This window comes from Lygodium microphyllum, chromosome 5, assembly GCF_053477565.2.
Source record: "Lygodium microphyllum isolate KBCC chromosome 5, Lygodium_microphyllum_v1.1.10, whole genome shotgun sequence".
Lineage (NCBI taxonomy): Eukaryota > Viridiplantae > Streptophyta > Polypodiopsida > Schizaeales > Lygodiaceae > Lygodium > Lygodium microphyllum.
The window spans coordinates 128868645-128886427 of NC_141139.1; the positions used below are offsets into that span (position 1 = coordinate 128868645).

The 17783-nt window shown below is 40.1% G+C and overlaps 1 long non-coding RNA gene across 1 annotated transcript; it reads right to left on the reverse strand.

The window, feature by feature from the left end:
* Positions 1 to 4342: 4342 nt before the first annotated feature.
* Positions 4343 to 5265, reverse strand: LOC148036394 (uncharacterized). Its single transcript, XR_015690939.1, has 3 exons — positions 5041 to 5265; positions 4824 to 4901; positions 4343 to 4690 (listed from the first exon to the last, which is right to left on the reverse strand). It is a non-coding gene; the product is annotated as an uncharacterized LOC148036394 (long non-coding RNA).
* Between the last annotated feature and the right edge of the window lie 12518 nt (positions 5266 to 17783).

Below are 17783 nucleotides of genomic sequence, written 5' to 3' on the forward strand. Positions count from 1 at the left end.
GAAACAATCAAATGAGGTTTGGAAAGAGAGCTTTTTGTGGCCACCACACTTGTGGATAGCCTGATGGATACTGAAGGCCACTTCAAGGAATGTGCATGATGATAGTAAAGGCTGCCATGCACTTCAAAGGAGGGCTTGTTAGACTGCTACAATAGTGAACATGCATGCCAACATTTATTGCAAGATTTCCACATAGCAAATCAATTGTCAAGGGTTCCAGAGGTTCATGCATTTCTTGGTGAGAAAGGAACAACTGGCAATCGTGATGGCATTAACTTTGCCACATGGCATCACACTTGTGGGGGCAACCCTTGTGCTGTTCACACCATTCTAATGGCAGAATGGATACCACTCGAAGAGTCATTAGACTAGTTCATGAGGTACTACCCTTGAATATAGTTGCATTTATGACAATAGCAAATAAGTTCTCATCATCAAGTAGGTTTGAAGAGAAAGGAAAAATAAGAGCATTGATGGAGAGTAGAGGCTTGAAGAAGGAGCAAGTTGGAGTTTATTGAGCTCCAGGGTCAACTATTCACATTTTTTGTGGATGATCATTCCCATCCAAGAGACAAGGAAATCCATAAGGACCTTCAAAGGGTTTTTGTGTTGATGAAGGATGTTGGTTATACTATAGACATTCATTGTGTCATCCTGCATGACATTCCAGATTGGAGAAGAATACAATATTAGTGATTTTGGGAATCTCCCAATTCCCATTTTTAAAATACTAAGAAGGTGGCACCTGGATAACATGCCCCTAAGTTTCTCAAAACCATATGATCTGACCTATCATTCGAAAACGCTTGAAAAATGGAATCTATTGAGCTATAGAGTGCTTGATTTGGAGTTATAGTGTTCAAGTTATGGCAAATCCAAAGATTTGACCACATGTCCCAAGCTTATGGGAAACTCCCATATTCCCCAATATGGTGTTCAAGGGTCACAAGATTTAGAAAAACACAACTAAAATTAGCTATCTTACATAGAAAAAGCTACATGCTTTCAGGGCCTGCCTTTAAAAAAAAAACAAAGATGCATCATGAGAAAAAGGACACTATCAATCTCCTTCTTCATGAGTTCTTCCAAGGGCCAACATGATCGCCAACACACGTTGTAGTCATCATTATTATACTTGAACAAGAAGCTATACAAACACATGTGGAAGGCATGAGATGGAGAGTATTGTCTAGAGCCATGAAGCAGACGGAGTAAATTTGACAAAGAGGGGCGCATGAACAACATATCTACCACTAGCTTACGTGCTCATATGGCCGTGATGATAGCATAAATCGCAATTGCTTTTGCCATACTGTTCATGTTGGAGATGAGCAAGGTGAACGACTTAGCATGGACCACCATGAGCACCTGAGAGGAAATTCAATGACCTTGATTTGTTGCAAATGTGAATGAGAGGAGGAGAAAGACAGTGTTCCAAGAGAGGTGTAGTGGGCAATACAAAAAGCCACTGCTAGAAGACACATCCATAAAAAATCCGCTGCTAGAAGGCACAAAATGTGAGAGGGAAGAAAGTGCCATTTATTCCTTATGAAAATCATGATCATACATTTTCCTGAAGGCTCCATGTTAAACTAGTGATGACAGTTATTTTTGGCACCAATGGAGTGTCAAAGGGGCTTGACAAGGGTATGTGTGGTGTATTCTAGCTCAACAGTTGCATACCTAGGGAATCAATTTTCATAAGAACATATTAGACCTGCAATCTTCTGGCGTAGGATTCTAGCATAAGCAGAGAAAGCCTAAACTGCTAAGATGGCCTTTGCCAAATGAGGAAGTTGATGGTGATGCAAGCATTCATGTTGATGAACTGAAAGGTAACACATGTTGTAATGAGGGTGATTTGTAGGAAAATGTAGAGAATGCAAGTTAAACATTCAGAAAAGAAATGTGGGGTAAGTAGAGTTGGGATGAGCTACGACTCGTCCTAACAAAAGGGCAGCTTTGGTGCATTATCACTTTGGCATTCTCTTACATAAGTATTCTTCGTCTTGTCTTTAACATGAATGTGCTTTGAAGTCTTTGAATTGTTGAGGACCTGAGCAAATTGGATTTGAAATAGAGTTTTACCTCCAATACACATTGAGTCTGATTGTATTGACAACTATTCTTGTTCTGAGTGTTTATCATGTGTTGATTCATCACTTCAAGTTGAAGCACTATAATCATGTGACTGTAGTGGGCTACTATATTATGTGCACTGAAGTCAAAGAGTTGGAGCAAGCATCATGGAGTGTGAGCATAGCTCTGAGATGTGTTAAGAACTTGATTTGAGCATTGAGTAGCCGAAAGAATTCAAGTTTGTGTAATAAACTTTTGTGAATCAAATCATTTTGATTTCTTTGAGTGTTTGCTTTCTTTGTACTTGTGATCTCGAGTAAATAGAGGCCCAATGCCTTTTGGCAAATCCAACCACAAGATGAGAATTCTTGATCTGTCTCACACCATGGACATAAGTCCTCTTTGATATATCATTATTGTGGGTAACATGGTCATATTAGGGCGTACTACCGTAGAATGCACAATGATAGGTGCAATGAGAAAGGCAAGGTGAAAGTGCAAGATTTTACAAATCTTGATGGTTGTAGCATTGTTCCTAGTGAGTCGGCTGTGAAGATTGAAGAGATAAATGCCATGAAACCTAAGTTTGATGATGATTATATCATAGGTGCTTCGTCTTTTGATGCTACTGAGTTTGATAGATGCTTCATTTACTTATTCTCGGTATTACCTACTTCATGTGAAGGCTTCTTTCCATGTTACTCCATATCAGGATTGGTTTCATACATATAGCAGCCTTACAGCTTTTGTGAGACTAAGTGATGATTCTACATTGGAGATTATTAGAATTAGGGATGTAAGACTCTAGTTGTTGCTTTTGTTTTGACAATCCCTCTAGGTATAGGCTGAAATAACTAAGGTCGAACAATGGGGTTGTATATGTGTGTAGGGCATTTGAGCAGTTTTGTGCGATGAATAGGGTATTAAGCATCAGCCCTACCACTGTTGCTAAATTTTATGTAAATTTAAAAATTTCCTAACATTAGCTACTATAAGTGTACCTATAGATACAACAGTATGAAAAAGCAAGAAAATATTCAAAAACACTTAAAATTTTACACATAATTTACAATGACAAATAAAAGCTGAGAAGACTCTAATGTCCCCAAACGTGTGTGTAAGGTGAAGTTAACCTCAATGTCGATGGATTTAGAAAAATTTCACAAAAGCCCCAATTTTACTTGATGAAATTTGGATAATATTGTGCATTGAATACAAAATCCCCAAAATTTTGATGAAAATTGAGGATTCTAGATGAGGAACCCAATGTTTTTGGAAATATTGAGTGCACAGTTAGTGTGTATAGCAACAATCCCTAAAATTTGCGTATGTGGAGAGATTGCACCCAAATAACTAGTATTTGTAGGAGTCAAAGATTGATTAAGGATTAATATTCCATAATACTTTCAATTAAAAGTGGATTTTTGGATTGAATTCATCTAATGGAAATGCATGTGCTAGTTGGGTCAGTGCCTAGCAAGAGAAATGAGGTTAGAAATTTTCAAATGATAATGATGGGATAGTTTGTTGTAGGCTATGAAAGCTTATGCAGGCTATCAACTACAATCATGAGTTGTGCAACTATACATTTGATTTTGAGTTGCAAGCCTTTCAAGATATAGGCTGTTGTGTCTCATGAGAAAGCGATATAACCCTTATATTTCATGCTCAACATGGTCGCACCAAATACAACTCTCCACTTGATAAATCCATTGTTCATAGGTCGGGGCTAATATTGAACTAGATTAGAAACCACACATTCTAGTATAGTATTGTTTGTAATGCTTTGTTAGACATTCCTCATCCCTTGTTAGGTAAGGCGTCTTGCACATATGATCGTACAAACCTTGAACCCATTATAAGCATTTAGCTATCTAATCCAATATCAACTTTCTTGCTTTTGATAAGGCTATAAGTTCATAAACTTTCAACTTTAAAAGAAGGGAGACTAAGTTCAATGGTTTATCTTCAAAGCCTTCTCTATCTTTCTACATTCAACAAGCATACTCGATTGAGGGTTTGGCTTAGCTGTGTGGGGTGTTCCTTAGTTGTTTCCTTGATTTTTCTTTCATGTTCATATGTTCTATTTTACATTGCTGCAGTTGTTAATTTGCAACTGTTATTTTGATTTTGTGGGTTGGGTATGCACAACGTGGTCATGCAAACACTATCATAAGCCAGACATTTAAGCTTCTGGTTTTGTCAAACTATGCTGCTTATTTCCGCAATTTGATCTTGATCACATCCTCAATATACCAAAATATAAGCTGAAGCAAGAAATAGATTATTGATAAGTACACCATGCTAATAATAGAGCCAAAACCATTATAATCTTATTGCTAGGTAAGATTATAAGCTGAATCTTGAGGCATCACCATAGTGATGGAAGCGTTGGATGGATTGGATTCAGATATTGTTATAGAAATCCAGTGAGAATTAAGGAAGACTATGTACAGACAGATAACTAGAATGGCAATGGCTGCGAGCAGTGATGGTAAGTACAAGCAGCTAGCCATGGCGTCCGAGCGGAAGGGGAGCTGCAGAGGTCTTTCTGGGCGCCTCATCGAACATGAGAGGGACGTGAGGGATGGAGTTGAAGAGGCTGTCGAAGCTGCCATCAAGAGCAAGCAGTTATATGAATGAATGAATATGACAGAGTCGATGTGAATGAATGAATGAAGGAACGAATGAATGGGTTTGTGTGTGTTTGAGAGAGAGAGAGAGGGAGAGAGAGAGAGAGAGACCCAGTGGTGATGAGAGGGCTGCGGGCTCCCTCTTTCATGAGCACCAAAGACCCATCATCCATAGCTCTCTTCCCGCAGCTGCGACGTACCACTCGCGAGCGTTAGAAATGCCCGCATTTCTAAGCAAATGATGAAAATGTATCCATCGCCAACACGTCTGCAAATGATCACAGGCGTTCATCGAGATGCATCGATGATCATCGACAACAATAGTTACCTGCAGCCGCTGCCGCACGAGCATGATGACCCGCACCCGCACTTGGAGTTTCCACAAGACATTGTGATCTCTCTCTCTCTCTCTCTCTCTCTCTCTCTCAGTGAATCTAATCTCTGAGTACGCTTCCTATATAGCACTTGATTTTATCCTAGTAGCAACCCCTAATTTAAAAGAAGTGAAGAATAACACATATATTAGCTGTTTTCCTTGACCTAACTCGTTTCTCGTTGTGCTAGTGAACCATTGGTGAAGTACAAACTTTCTCTCTCATCCTTGACTTAGCACACCCCTCGGTATACTGGTACAAACAAGTGAAGTACAACTTGCTCCTCAGCGCTTATAGCCACCTTACAAGATGCTTGGGGCTTTTTCACCTTAGAGTTACATTTTGATTGCTTTTAGCTCTTTCCCTAGAGGTACTATGTGACTAATGGCTCTCTAATGGCTACATGACTTAGCACAACATCAATAAGGGCACTATAACCTATAGGGGAACTTTCCACATCCCTTTCTTGTTCTCCTTCGACGATTTCACCTCTCTCCATGTCTAGCAAAGACAACTTTTGTTAACGCACTCTTGTAGGAATACACTAAAGAAGTGGCATATGTTGCATACTAAATTGTACTGAAAAACTTATCTTCAGAAACCAAGTAAATAGTTTCATGCTCAACATTACACTTGCTATTTTGATTTAAGGGATTTAGAGATCATATTAACGACTTTGGTACCAAAATATTGTGTTGACTTTTAGGATAGAGCTAGTACGAAATTTAAATGTAGCCAGCCTTTCGCATCTGCATGTCTATTGTGACTTGGAAAATGCAATTACATCAGAGGATCAATGACATAAAATAGTACAAATATAAATGTCGCTAACCTTTTCCATTTGCACGTCTATTGTGACTTGAAATTGCAATTATATTAAAATATCAAATACCATTTGGCATGTTCTTAGCGAAAAGCATTATTAAAACTATCAAAGAGGCATTGTCCCACATTAAGACATGTCGACTGCTTCCTAAAAGACATTCTAATAAATAACAATTTACTTTAACACTCAAGGAGAGGCACTTTATGTGTGATACCCTTCTTTATATGCAAAGCGTGTGAAAAGGAATCCAAAGTTTTTCTTTCTTTGAACCCACACCATAACTTGCATAGTTTTGAGTGAGCTTCCTCCAATTTAACCGGAGCTGATCTTATTTTTTGCACATGCACAAGATCTATACATGCATGCATGTGTTTATGTGCATGTGCATGTGTACATGTGCATACATACATATGTATGCATATCACTAGCATCATATCAATACAAAATTCTTTGAACATATGATACTAATGACAAACTACGTTTCAACTAGTGACCGATTATGCATTGATTTTGTCTCTAAAGTTCCCTAAATACTTGATTCATCTTGAATATGATGATTTTTTGTACAAATCATGACTATTGATACATAATAACAAGTTCAAGTTGTTGTTTTTGGCGAAAAAAAGAAATCCCACTACCCTAGATTTCTTTGCAAGCATAAAAATAAGAAAGCCTTTGCTTTAAGTGTTAAGATGTTAGGGCCATAGATCAGAATATTGTAGTGGATGAGATGGAATAAGTTGGCAACTTTCAGTAGGTTATCATAGTGTCTCCATAATTATATTTGATGTGCACTAGTTTAAACAGGTATTTGAAGGAGTAGGGACAACCATTCAATGGGGGATCATGTTGGTTCTTGGAGTTAGATTCAAGAAAAACTGGAATGAGTTGTGAGACATATTGACTTGCCAAGTAACTCTGAGTAGGCACATGTCATTTCTTCTTCTTTTAATTTAGTAAAATGAATGCCACAAATATGTTTTATTTTGCAACAAGTTTCTAATTGATTCCATAGAGGTGATCTTCTACCCTAACCCACAATAACCTCATTGGTGTATGTTGTGCCTCTAACACCTTGAATGGCTCAAGTCATTAGGGCCAAAAACACTTCAAAAAATGCATTTTTGTTAATCATGAGATTAAGAAAATGGTAAAAAAGAGTTTGCCACGTGTGCAAGAATATGGTATTCTTGTCTCCTCTTTTTTGGAGATAGTAAAGTCCACTTCGTGATTCTCTCCTCCTTTTTAGCCAAAATTTCCAAAGTCTTACATGTTTCGATAGTCCCAAAGTCCTTATTTACTTATAAAATCTAACAAAGGGCATGATGAAGATGCTGTGAAGTTAATGATGACTTTTTTGAAAGTCCAAAACGTTTTGGCACTCAATATATTTTGATCAGTCTTCTTTATATTCCTTTTTAGTTCATTCACCTTTCTCGGTGAGCTTCTTTCTCTACTTTATAGTTCATTCACATTTCTCGATGAGCTTCTTTCTCTACGAATTTACTTTAAGTATGGCATCCAAAATGTGCCCTTCTCATTTAGTAAACTCCTGCACCTTCTATAGCCAAGGAGCTGAAGAAAATTGGGAGCGAAATATCTTTAGCACAAATGATTGGGTTGCCATACTACCCTCTTGCAAGGACTCTCACAAGGTGAAAAGAAGAAAACGAGAGGATATAAAACGTCACTGGAAGGGACATATCATTTCTTTCAAATTTATGAGATTGAAGGGTGGTTTATCAAAGTGCAACATGTTTACATGGCCAAGGATATGCACTTGCCTCCAATTGAGGGTGTTTCACAACAAACACATTCTAAGTCTTGACTTGATAGCATATGTAATATTTTTTTCATTTAAGCAAGTACTAATAATGAATTCTTGGTTGTACATATATTTTTGTCAACAAGTGTTGAATGAAAACCTATGGAAAGCTTACGTGAAACCTTTCATGTGATTCATAAGGTGTTCACAGACATTATCTATGCTCATCAGATTGTGCACTCTTTTACCGAGGGAAGGATTTTTATATATTACGCATGTTTCGTGCCTTTGTGGAGGGGAGTCGGAATCAATAAGTGTGATTGCCCTATCCAAAATCAACTCAATACATTGCTCGCTTATCCATAACATATATGAGTCAAGGTAATCTCAATAATACGAGAAAAAATGTAACAAGTTGGTAAACTGAAAAAGGATCCCTTAAAAAACCATTAATATGAAAGAGACTTACATTCACCCCATCTATCTTGAGTATCTTTTAATCTATTGTCTTACAGACATTTGAAATCACTCTCCATGCACAAGTGTGTGTATGACTTTGCAATGGCACTTCTTGTTAGAGAGAGTTATATGGTTTTTAGGATAAAAAATATGCATATATGTGGTGTCCAAGAAGTTAGTCACAAGCCTGCCAACACATTGCAAATGGAAATATGTAACTAAAATAGACAATCAAATAAAATAGACAATTAAACAAAAAGCAAGCAATATTCCATGTAACACATATTCTTGTTTGGCCATGGATACCACTTAAACAATTCATGAGAACAATTTCTCTAGTGAGTGTATCTGATGTAAGGAAAACAAATATGGTAGTTTGTGATGGAATCAAAAGCTTGAAAAGACATTGCTATATTTGAACCAGATCTCGAAAAAAATTCCATGTATAACAGTGGATCAATAATACATATAATTTAAGAGATTTCTTTGACTAGGAGATGCAATCAATGCCCTAAAGCTAATAGCAAAAATACAAGAGTGTTATTTGCAATCAACAGCACAATCATTCTATATACTAAAAATTTTGAGAGTCAAAATGCCTTACCTTATGCAGTAATAAATTACACAATGTGACAATTGAATATCCTTTTTAACAACTAGCATAGACTTGTCCTATAGAGATATGCTAAGATAGTCCTCTTCCTTAGAAGTGCATCATGAGACATCGATAACCATTTGTACATACACCTCACCCATTCTTTTATAATTAACTGGGCCAAGCACATTGATTTTTCTCTTGCAAACATCATCCTAAGTTTCCATGACCTCTTGTGTTTTTTCTTCTTGGACAAACTCTTGCTGGGATGCAATCCTTGTTGGGTATAGATGTATCAAATCCTCGATCTTTGGCCCTTTATCTTTCCTACACAAATTTGGGGTAATGTTAAGGATCTCAAAGGCTTTTTTATCAATAGCGGGCAAAGGCCTCAATACCTTGTCGAACATGTACATTGTTTTGTTGATCATACTAAAATCTTTGTTCATCGAGGTGATCCTATAAGTATGAGCAGCAACAATGTAAGCATTATTCATAAAGTCAATACTAAAGTTTTCAACTGCCTCCTAAAGACAAAGAATCATGCGAGCTACTAGGAGAAAAGTGGTGCGCATCATTCATCATGCCATGGTGCAGCTGTCTATGACATTGGGATCAAAGAAAAGGGGTGGAAGATTGTGTTCTTGTGAGGTGGAATTTTACCTAAGTAGTATCCTAAGTTGCCTAATGTAATTACAGGTAGTAATGAATGTAGGGTCAAGGCACGAGGAGAATTCATCCACAAAACAGACGATAGGGTCACCCAAATTTTCTAGGGTAAAGCTAAGGGCTTCCTCCGATGTGGTGTAATTTGCATTGTAGATTACGGGGTAGTCGTACTAGCCATGGAAATTGGGGTCAAAATCCACTCCCATTCTTTAGAGGTATAGCATGAATATCGGGTTACTATATTCGAATGGGAGGGTGTTGTGAAATGCCACCCAAGTGTCCATGTTTATGTCACAAAGGCATCGTCTCCATGTAAGTTGGCACTCGTAGCCCGTCACTGATATCAGGACCTCAAAAACCTTGTCCTATCAAAATTTCACACCCTCCATGAGAGACTACATGGATCTAGAGCATGGCTATGGAGTTTCAAAGATGGAAAGAAGACTCATGTAGACATAGACTTAGACACTGACTGTCACACAAGTAAATTAGGTTTCAAGATTGAGACTTGAACTCATAAACACAATCTTATGTGTGTGGACAATGACACTGACACTTTCCTGAAAAGAAAAGAGTACTATCATTTCATTAAGAAAAGGAAGCAAGTACAATGCTTTATAGAAAAGTAGTAAACTGCAATAGGCTCCACTATGCATATGGGATAGGTAAGCTTGCATGTCCTTAGCCTTGAAGCTCCATACAAAGAGGCTGTTAGTAGGTGCGATTGTCTGAATCTCAACACCCCTCCTCAATCACAACTAGAAAGGCACAAAGTATGTAGAGGCTATCATGAGAACCACCTGTAAAGTGTGGGCACACCACAAATATGGTAGACACCAGAGGTTGTCACAGAAAAAAAGCTAAGTGTGGGCACCAAAACATGGTGGACATCCAGAGGCTGTAACAGGGGCCTCACAAAGTGTACAAGGGCTGTAATGCCAAGTTACATGGGGAGTTTACAAAGCTTATGTTTGAGACATTAGGGCTAGGAAATAGAAAACTAAAAAAATCTATCTAAATAGAAGGACTGATGAGGTTTCTCCTTCTCCTGGTGGTCTTCTTCTTCTTATTCTTCCTTTGCTTTATTCTCTTCTTCTTCTTTGACTACAACTAGATAGGCCTTTTGGGACCTCTTTCTTGCGTGGTAGAACTTCTCGGTGTGTCCGGTCCTTTTGCAGAAGTCACAGAAGAGCTGACCCTTCTTTCCTTTGTACCTGTTGCCAACATATAATGCATGTTCATCTCTAGAGGTACTTGGTTCTTCCTTAGTTTTTAGCTTCTTTTCCTCTTCTAACAGTGATGCTTGGATATCAACAAGTTCAGGATTTGGCATGTTGATTAAAGTTGTTGATACATTATTATATTCAAGAGGAAAACTCTTAAGTAGAACACCGATGCAAACATCTTCTTCCATTTTAATGTTGATTCCTGCAAGTTGGGTTAAAAGTCCTTCCATGTAATTTAGATGTGTGGCAAATGATGTGTTGGACTTCATTTCAAGCCTGAAAAACTCAATTAGGAGACCATACTTTGATGTTTTAGACTGTGCACAGAACAAGGTGTCAAGTCTCTTCCATGTATCCTGTGAGGTCTCACAGTTATCCACATGGTGGATATAGTTGTCGCCTAGCTCCAGTTTGATAATGACCTGGGCTCTGTCATCATTCTTTTGCCAAGTAGTTGCAAGGTCCGCATCCCGAGGTTTCTTCTCTTTGCCATTTGTGATGGCCCAGAGACCCTTCTTCATCAAGATGAGCTTGATGCGGGTTTTCCAGATGTGAAACCCAACTCCCTTGAACCGAGCCATCGGTGAGTCTTTTCCCATGCTAGAGAGCCGGAGCAGCAGCAAATCAGTTCCAAGATTCTCAGATTTTACAAGTGAAAGAGCAGATTACAATGTGTCAAGAGACACAAGTAATGGTAGTGTGAAAACACACTATGTCTGACTTGATATTAAGCTTGAATCTTCCTGGTCGGGTCTTCGATCCTTTGTTGGTCTTTTCCAGGTCCTTCCTCTCATTGATTTGATGCTGGGGCGGTAGATCAAAGTGACAGTGGGTTGCTTCAGGTGGCAGGAGAGAGAAAATGATGAGATTTTTGAGCTTTGATGAAAAATGGCTATGGATGACAGTTTAGGGTTTCAAACAGGGGCTTGGTTTTTTGCTCTGTGTGGGCTGAATACTTGATCATTTTCCAAAAAAATTTAATGGAAAGAAATCTTATCTCATGGACTTTCATTGCCCCATAACCATCATCAACATCAGGTCGAGCAGCAGCCCCGCAGGACGACAAAACGCCTACATGCACGAATCGGACAGATCTCAACGATTTTGATAATGCTGAGGGTAGAGGTGGCTAATGTAAGTGGCTATGGTGCTAAGCTGCTATGCCTTAACCAGAGGAAGAGGTCTTTAGAAGGAATCATCAGTTGATATGCTCTATATTGAGAAATCCAATGACTCCAGCTAAGCTGGGTCCTATTGGCTATGGAGGACACTCAAGGCAAAAGTTGAGAAGATTGACAATGCTGAGCTCCAAGGTGTGCAATGCTTAGGTGTGAGATGCCAAGGAGAAGCTTTGGAAGTAGAGGAACATTTTTCTAGCAGGAATTGCAGTGAGATATGACTTATGGAGAGAGATCCAAGAGCTTGAAGCAAGCAGGGTGCAGGCTGGCTATGGCTGCCAAGGAAGGTCAAGTAGAGATGAAGGTGAGAAATGGAACCATGAGCTGGTCTTGAGTTGACCCGAGATTAAGATGAACTTAGAGAGAACAGAGAAGAACTAAGCCAAGCTGAGCCATGCCCGACTGGGCTCTAATACCATGAGAGACTACATGGATCTAGAGCATGGCTATGGAGGTTCAAAGATAGGAGAAGACTCATGTAGACATAGACTTAGACACTGACTCTCACACAAGTGAATTAGGTTTCAAGATTGAGACTTGAACTCATAAACACAATCTTTTGTGTGTGGACAATGACACTGACACTTTACTGAAAAGAAAAGAGTACTATCATTTCATTAAGAAAAGAAAGCAAGTACAATGCTTTATAGGAAAGTAGTAAACTACAATAGGGTCCACTGTGCATATGGGATAGGTAAGCCTGCATGTCCTTAGCCCTGAAGCTCCATACAAAGAGGCTATTAGTAGGTGTGATTGTCTGAATCTCAACACTCCGTGCCCCAGAGGGTGGGGTTCTATTATCTCCCCTTCAACCATCTATCTCCTAGACTGCTTCAATGGCAATCACCTCTTCCATCATCGTAATGGGGATGAATCGGTGCAAGTTGGTGGGGAAGTGGAAGTTAAAATCAAAAGGCTGGCGTACACTTTCTTGTTGCTCCCACACGATGGTATATGCATGGAAGCTGGCTGGGAGTTTATCTAAGGTTGGTGGAACGAGTGCAGTCAGCTTGGTCTAGCATTCAATCTTCTCCTGGCTTCCTCCACCATATGTTTCCTTTTTTCTTTCAGCATTGCTCTCCTCTTGGCAGAGGTGTCTGCTAGTCTTCTAGGGGTGGAGAAGAAGATGGTGGGACTAATTCCTCTTCATGAGGTCCCATTTTGAAGTTTAGTCCTACCTCTTCCTCTTGTCATGGTTTCTCTTGCACCCCTTCGGGAAAACCCTAATGCGTCCACCTCTTGTGGGGTTAGACCTTCTTGCAAGAACAGATACTTTCTTTGCTCTTCAGAGCTTAGGGGGACTCCCACTGGTTGTGCTGGCATATGCAAGCCTACGTGCAATCCCAAGCTTCTTCTTAATTGTCTCATGTGGATGGCTGCCACTCTTCTTTCAGCCAATACTTTGTCTTTCTCCACCTGAGCTAGATGGTATACCAAGGTTTTAAATCTTCTTTCGTTTTAATTGTCCCATTCTTCTGCTCTCCTCTTCATTTTCTTGAGGCTTTCCCCTGCCTCCTCTTCATTTTCTTGAGGCTTTCTCCGTTCTTGATCTTACATTTCTCCTCTTAGTTTCTGTTGCTCTTCCTTTGCCAAGGCTGCCTCTTGTATCAAATTTCCACATCTTTTTCGTATCTATGTGCTCTTTCCTCCCTCAGTGCTTCTAGTTCTTCTGTGGCTTTAGTGATTTCTTTGTTGTGTCTTCGCAGGCGCTGTATGGCCTCGATTTCTTCATCCAGTCTTGCCTATCATTCAGCTTTTGTCTCCTCTTTAGCTTGTAGTACCTGCTCCTTCAACTCATTAATTTCCCTTTGGGCCATGGCTATTTGGCATGTTTTCTCCAACTGGAATGCAGCCATGGCCTCCTTTTTGGCTTCGAGCTCTTTTGTTGCTATTTTCTTTTCTTCCCTAGCTTTTTCCAATTGCGACGGTATTTTTTTTACGTATTCATCGTATTCCTTAGCTAGTAGCTATGTCATGGGTATGGAAGTGGTAGAGGCTTCCACCTTTTGCCTCTTCAAATCTTACCTGGACTCGCCATCAGTTGTAGCCAGTCTCTTGGTCCCTATCACTAGAGTGCCTTCTTCGGTACCTCGGGTCATCTCCTTATTTACAAGGTACTGCACCCAGGCTAAGACATTATTGGGGTCTACTTTTGGCATGGAGGCCTGGGTGGTTGTGACTGTGGGTGTAGTTGGCACTAGGAGGGTAGAAATGGGCATGATTGTTTCCTTTCCCTTAACTTCTTTTGGAGGAGGTGGCATGATTTCTGACACACGGGTGCTCGAGCTTGACTCTTCCTCTCTCAACGGGATCATGGTATTCAACTCATCTCTCTTACTCTACTGCTCTATAGATTAGCGCATAGTTAGATCCATATCCTCATCCTCCTTTCTTTTCACCTCTATCTCTTCTTCTGCTGCCTTCCTTTTTCTCTCCTTCTCAGACCTTCTTGATTCTTCTCTCAACTTTTCTGTCTCTTTTTCTACTTTCTTTTTCCTCTTTTCTTGAGTCTTTTTGGACCTCCTGCAAGCCCTCTGCAAATCATCTTTCTCTTTTTTACTCCTTTCTTCTTCGGTCATTCCCTGTGAAGCCTTCCTCCTTTCCTCCATGTACCTCTTTTGACTAGTCTGCAGCTCTCCTTCCCCTTCATAATTAATCTTTGTATCTTTGCTTGTTTGCATCTATTGCTCTTGTTGAGGAGGTGATCTTAATGGTGTCTCTCCAACTCCTTCTTCTTCTCCTTCTCTCTACCCTTGCCCCAAGTCTTCTCTCATGATGGCTGTGAGGACCCCACCCAATCCGATGGTTGAGGCCTTATAAGATGAGGCTTTCCTTTTTGCCTTGATAGCTGGAGACTCTCCTCCTGCTCGCCCTCCTCTTGTTGCCAGCATGGCCTTAGCCAAGGTCTCGATGGTCTTTCTCACAAAACCATTGAGATTCACCTCATCGAGTGCTTATGTTGCAATTCTCTCTAGCAAAGGGATGTTAATGCAGCTCATGATGGTGTTGTACCTTTGACCAGAGAACATTGCATACACCATTTTTGCTTGGAGCTGAATCTTATGGTCGAGGATACCTTCCGAGCTGATGCTGTCATTGGTATGGACCTTTATCTTGTCCACTCCCAGTATGGTGTACACATCTCTCTTTGGATTTCGTTCCACCTTATTGGCCAATCCCAAGGGCCTTTCCAGCAGGTCTGTCAATCTGTACTTGGTGAGCTTGTTCCCCCTCTCACACGATGACGATGCCATGGTTCATGTTTAAAAGTTCTTAGAAATTTTGAACAACAGATATAATTGACTCCTTAGATCATTGCTTCCATGTATTTTTGCAATTGGCATTGGTCTATGATCTACCTCATAGTGCATTCCTCAATGGCTACATCCTCTAGGTTGAAGACATGCCAAAACTTGAACTGGTTAAAGGCCCGTGTTTCCACTGAAAGGCTGTATTTTTCCCTCTCTTCTTCTAAGAAAGACAAATTTCCAGCCTTTTCCTAGCCTACCATGATGGGTGCCTGCCTCATGAAGACACATTTACCATTAGTGTTTTTTCAAACTAATTACAAGTAGAAGGAGATGACTATATAGTTGTGTTGAACTAGCATGTAGAAGTAGACTTTTCCTTCAAGTAGTCTATTGATTTCAAATTTTATTAACATTTTCCTCTATCACAAGTTGTTTCATCCTTCCATTATTATTATTAGGCATTAGTTGAGGTTTCTAATGTGTGATTTTCCTTTATTTTTTCTTTATGTTTGGTTTGATTCCCCTTCCCCCTCTCAAATGAGAAGAATCCTTCCTAGAATTTAAGGGTGAGAGGATGAAGAGCCTTCAGTACATAATCTTAGTGCTTTACTTTTGCATGAGCCAAGCATAGAAATTCTGATTATATGCTAACTTAGCATAGCTATCCATGTCAAAAGGATGGATGCCTACATATGTAATGTAAGTGAGGACATCAAGCAAGAAGTCACCAGAGTTTACTTTGCTAGCAATGTGCAACTCCTCTTCAGTGAGGATGCGATCTAAATAGGGGTGTCTCCTAATGTGTTCTTCTAGGAGTTGATTATGGATGGTAGTTAACACCCTATAGGAAGTCGAAGCCACATAGGTTGGATTGTATGCCAATGCCTTGATTATGCATCGATGCTCAACATTGGTCATTATTTGGCATTCCTCTAGCTCCCATGGCAATCAAAGAGCCTACCATTTCTGTAAGAAAGAGGACTCATTGTCAGCAAGTTGTTTCAACTCCTCGATTTCTTGATCTATGGCCATGATCATGTTCTTGTTATGTGACGTAATGAGGCGCTATTTGATTGTCCGTTCTCTAGAGATCTTAGTGGCCATTAACTCCTCAAGTGCTATGAAAGCCTTAACAAATACAAATATTGACTCATCCCAAGATCAAGGGAGTGTACGCTCTTCCGTTACTATAGGCTCTTCCAAAAGACCTAAGTATAGTCGATCATAGCTTTTAGCCAGTGTCATGAAAGTAGCATCCAAGTGTCTAAGGCAAGCAACCGCTCAGTCCGTGGCCAAGGTTAGAATTGATCACCACTCATAAGAGGGTTTAAGGCGGACAGGTGATTGAGGCTTCACAAAACTAGAGAGTTCAGCAATAGAGCTGATGGTTGCTACTTGGTTTGCTTCTTAGGTTGTGGCTTGGCCTCATGTTCAATGGGTTTATTGGTTGGAGCTGTGGGTGTCACGCTACTAGGTGCTTCTGAGGTCTAAGGGACACTAACGAGACTAGATTTCGACAGTTTGTTAGTAGTAGCAGACTACAGTTTTGGGCGATCGATTGGTTTAGGCCTTGCTAGTCTAGGCTTTAGAGGTTCTATGGACTTAGCATCCTGATTCTTTGGTGGCCTGAGTGTCTAACTTGTTTGGATGTTTCATGTGGTCAAGTTTGAGGGTGGCTTTTGAGGATTGCCTTTGGCCATCTTGGCTTTAGGTACCCATATATGGGTGTTACCCTCATAGTAATCTTGCACTTGCAATAAGGTCTTTGGGACCCATCGCGGCTTGACCGTTCGTTGATATTTGTAGCTTCTTCTATGCCTCCTAGGTTTCGAGTGTGGGTCTTTAGCCTACAAGGGAGTGGGTGTTTTCTCTCCTAGGTGTTTATCCTTGATGTTTTGGTACCCATTTGAACTGGGGTTCATGGACCTCAGCTTGGGGTTTAGTGGGGGTTGTTGGTATTGAGACTTGGCGAGTTGTGACAATTCATGACTCCCCTCCCTAGACTGGATGGTGGGTTTCTCTACCGTGGCTTGGCGGACTTTGAAGGAGTCGTGTAGCCCTTGCTGAAAGTTCTTACTATACACACGTTGCCTATGGTGAGATGAATGCACTGGGACTCGTAGTTGACATTGTAAGGACATTGCTTTTGAAATGGGCATCTTAACAACGAGCCCATACATGCATATTTACTGTTTGGTAGCACATAAAAGATCATTGGCATGATCTCAAATTTGATAGAGATTGAAATTGTGCAATTTTCCAAGAGGGCATATAATTGGCCCCAAAATGGGGTAAGTTTGGCGTTAGTGGGCTATAATTGTGGTTTGCCAATTTGGGTCCAATGCACATGAGATAGGATATTAAAGTTAGTCCCCTCATTGATTAGTACACTGAGGGTGGTTGTGTGCTGGGAAGTGACCGTCATGCTTAGGTAAGCTGGTTCTATTGTTTCCTTTTCCTCACCTTCAATCTTCGTAATTGTGGCAATTCGTATGTTGATAGTGGGCTGCAGTATTGGAGGCTCATGTAATGGGTGTGTAGGAGGGCAATACTTCTTGATGCGACTACCATTGAAGAAGCCTATGCCCTCTCCTTCCAAGGTTTTGAGTTCCATATTACTTGTTCTACTGATGGTGCGGACCCTAAAAGGCCCTAGCCCTCTAAACTTCATCTTCTATTTATGACCCTTGATAGAATACAAGAGTATCAAGTCTCTCTATTTGAGATC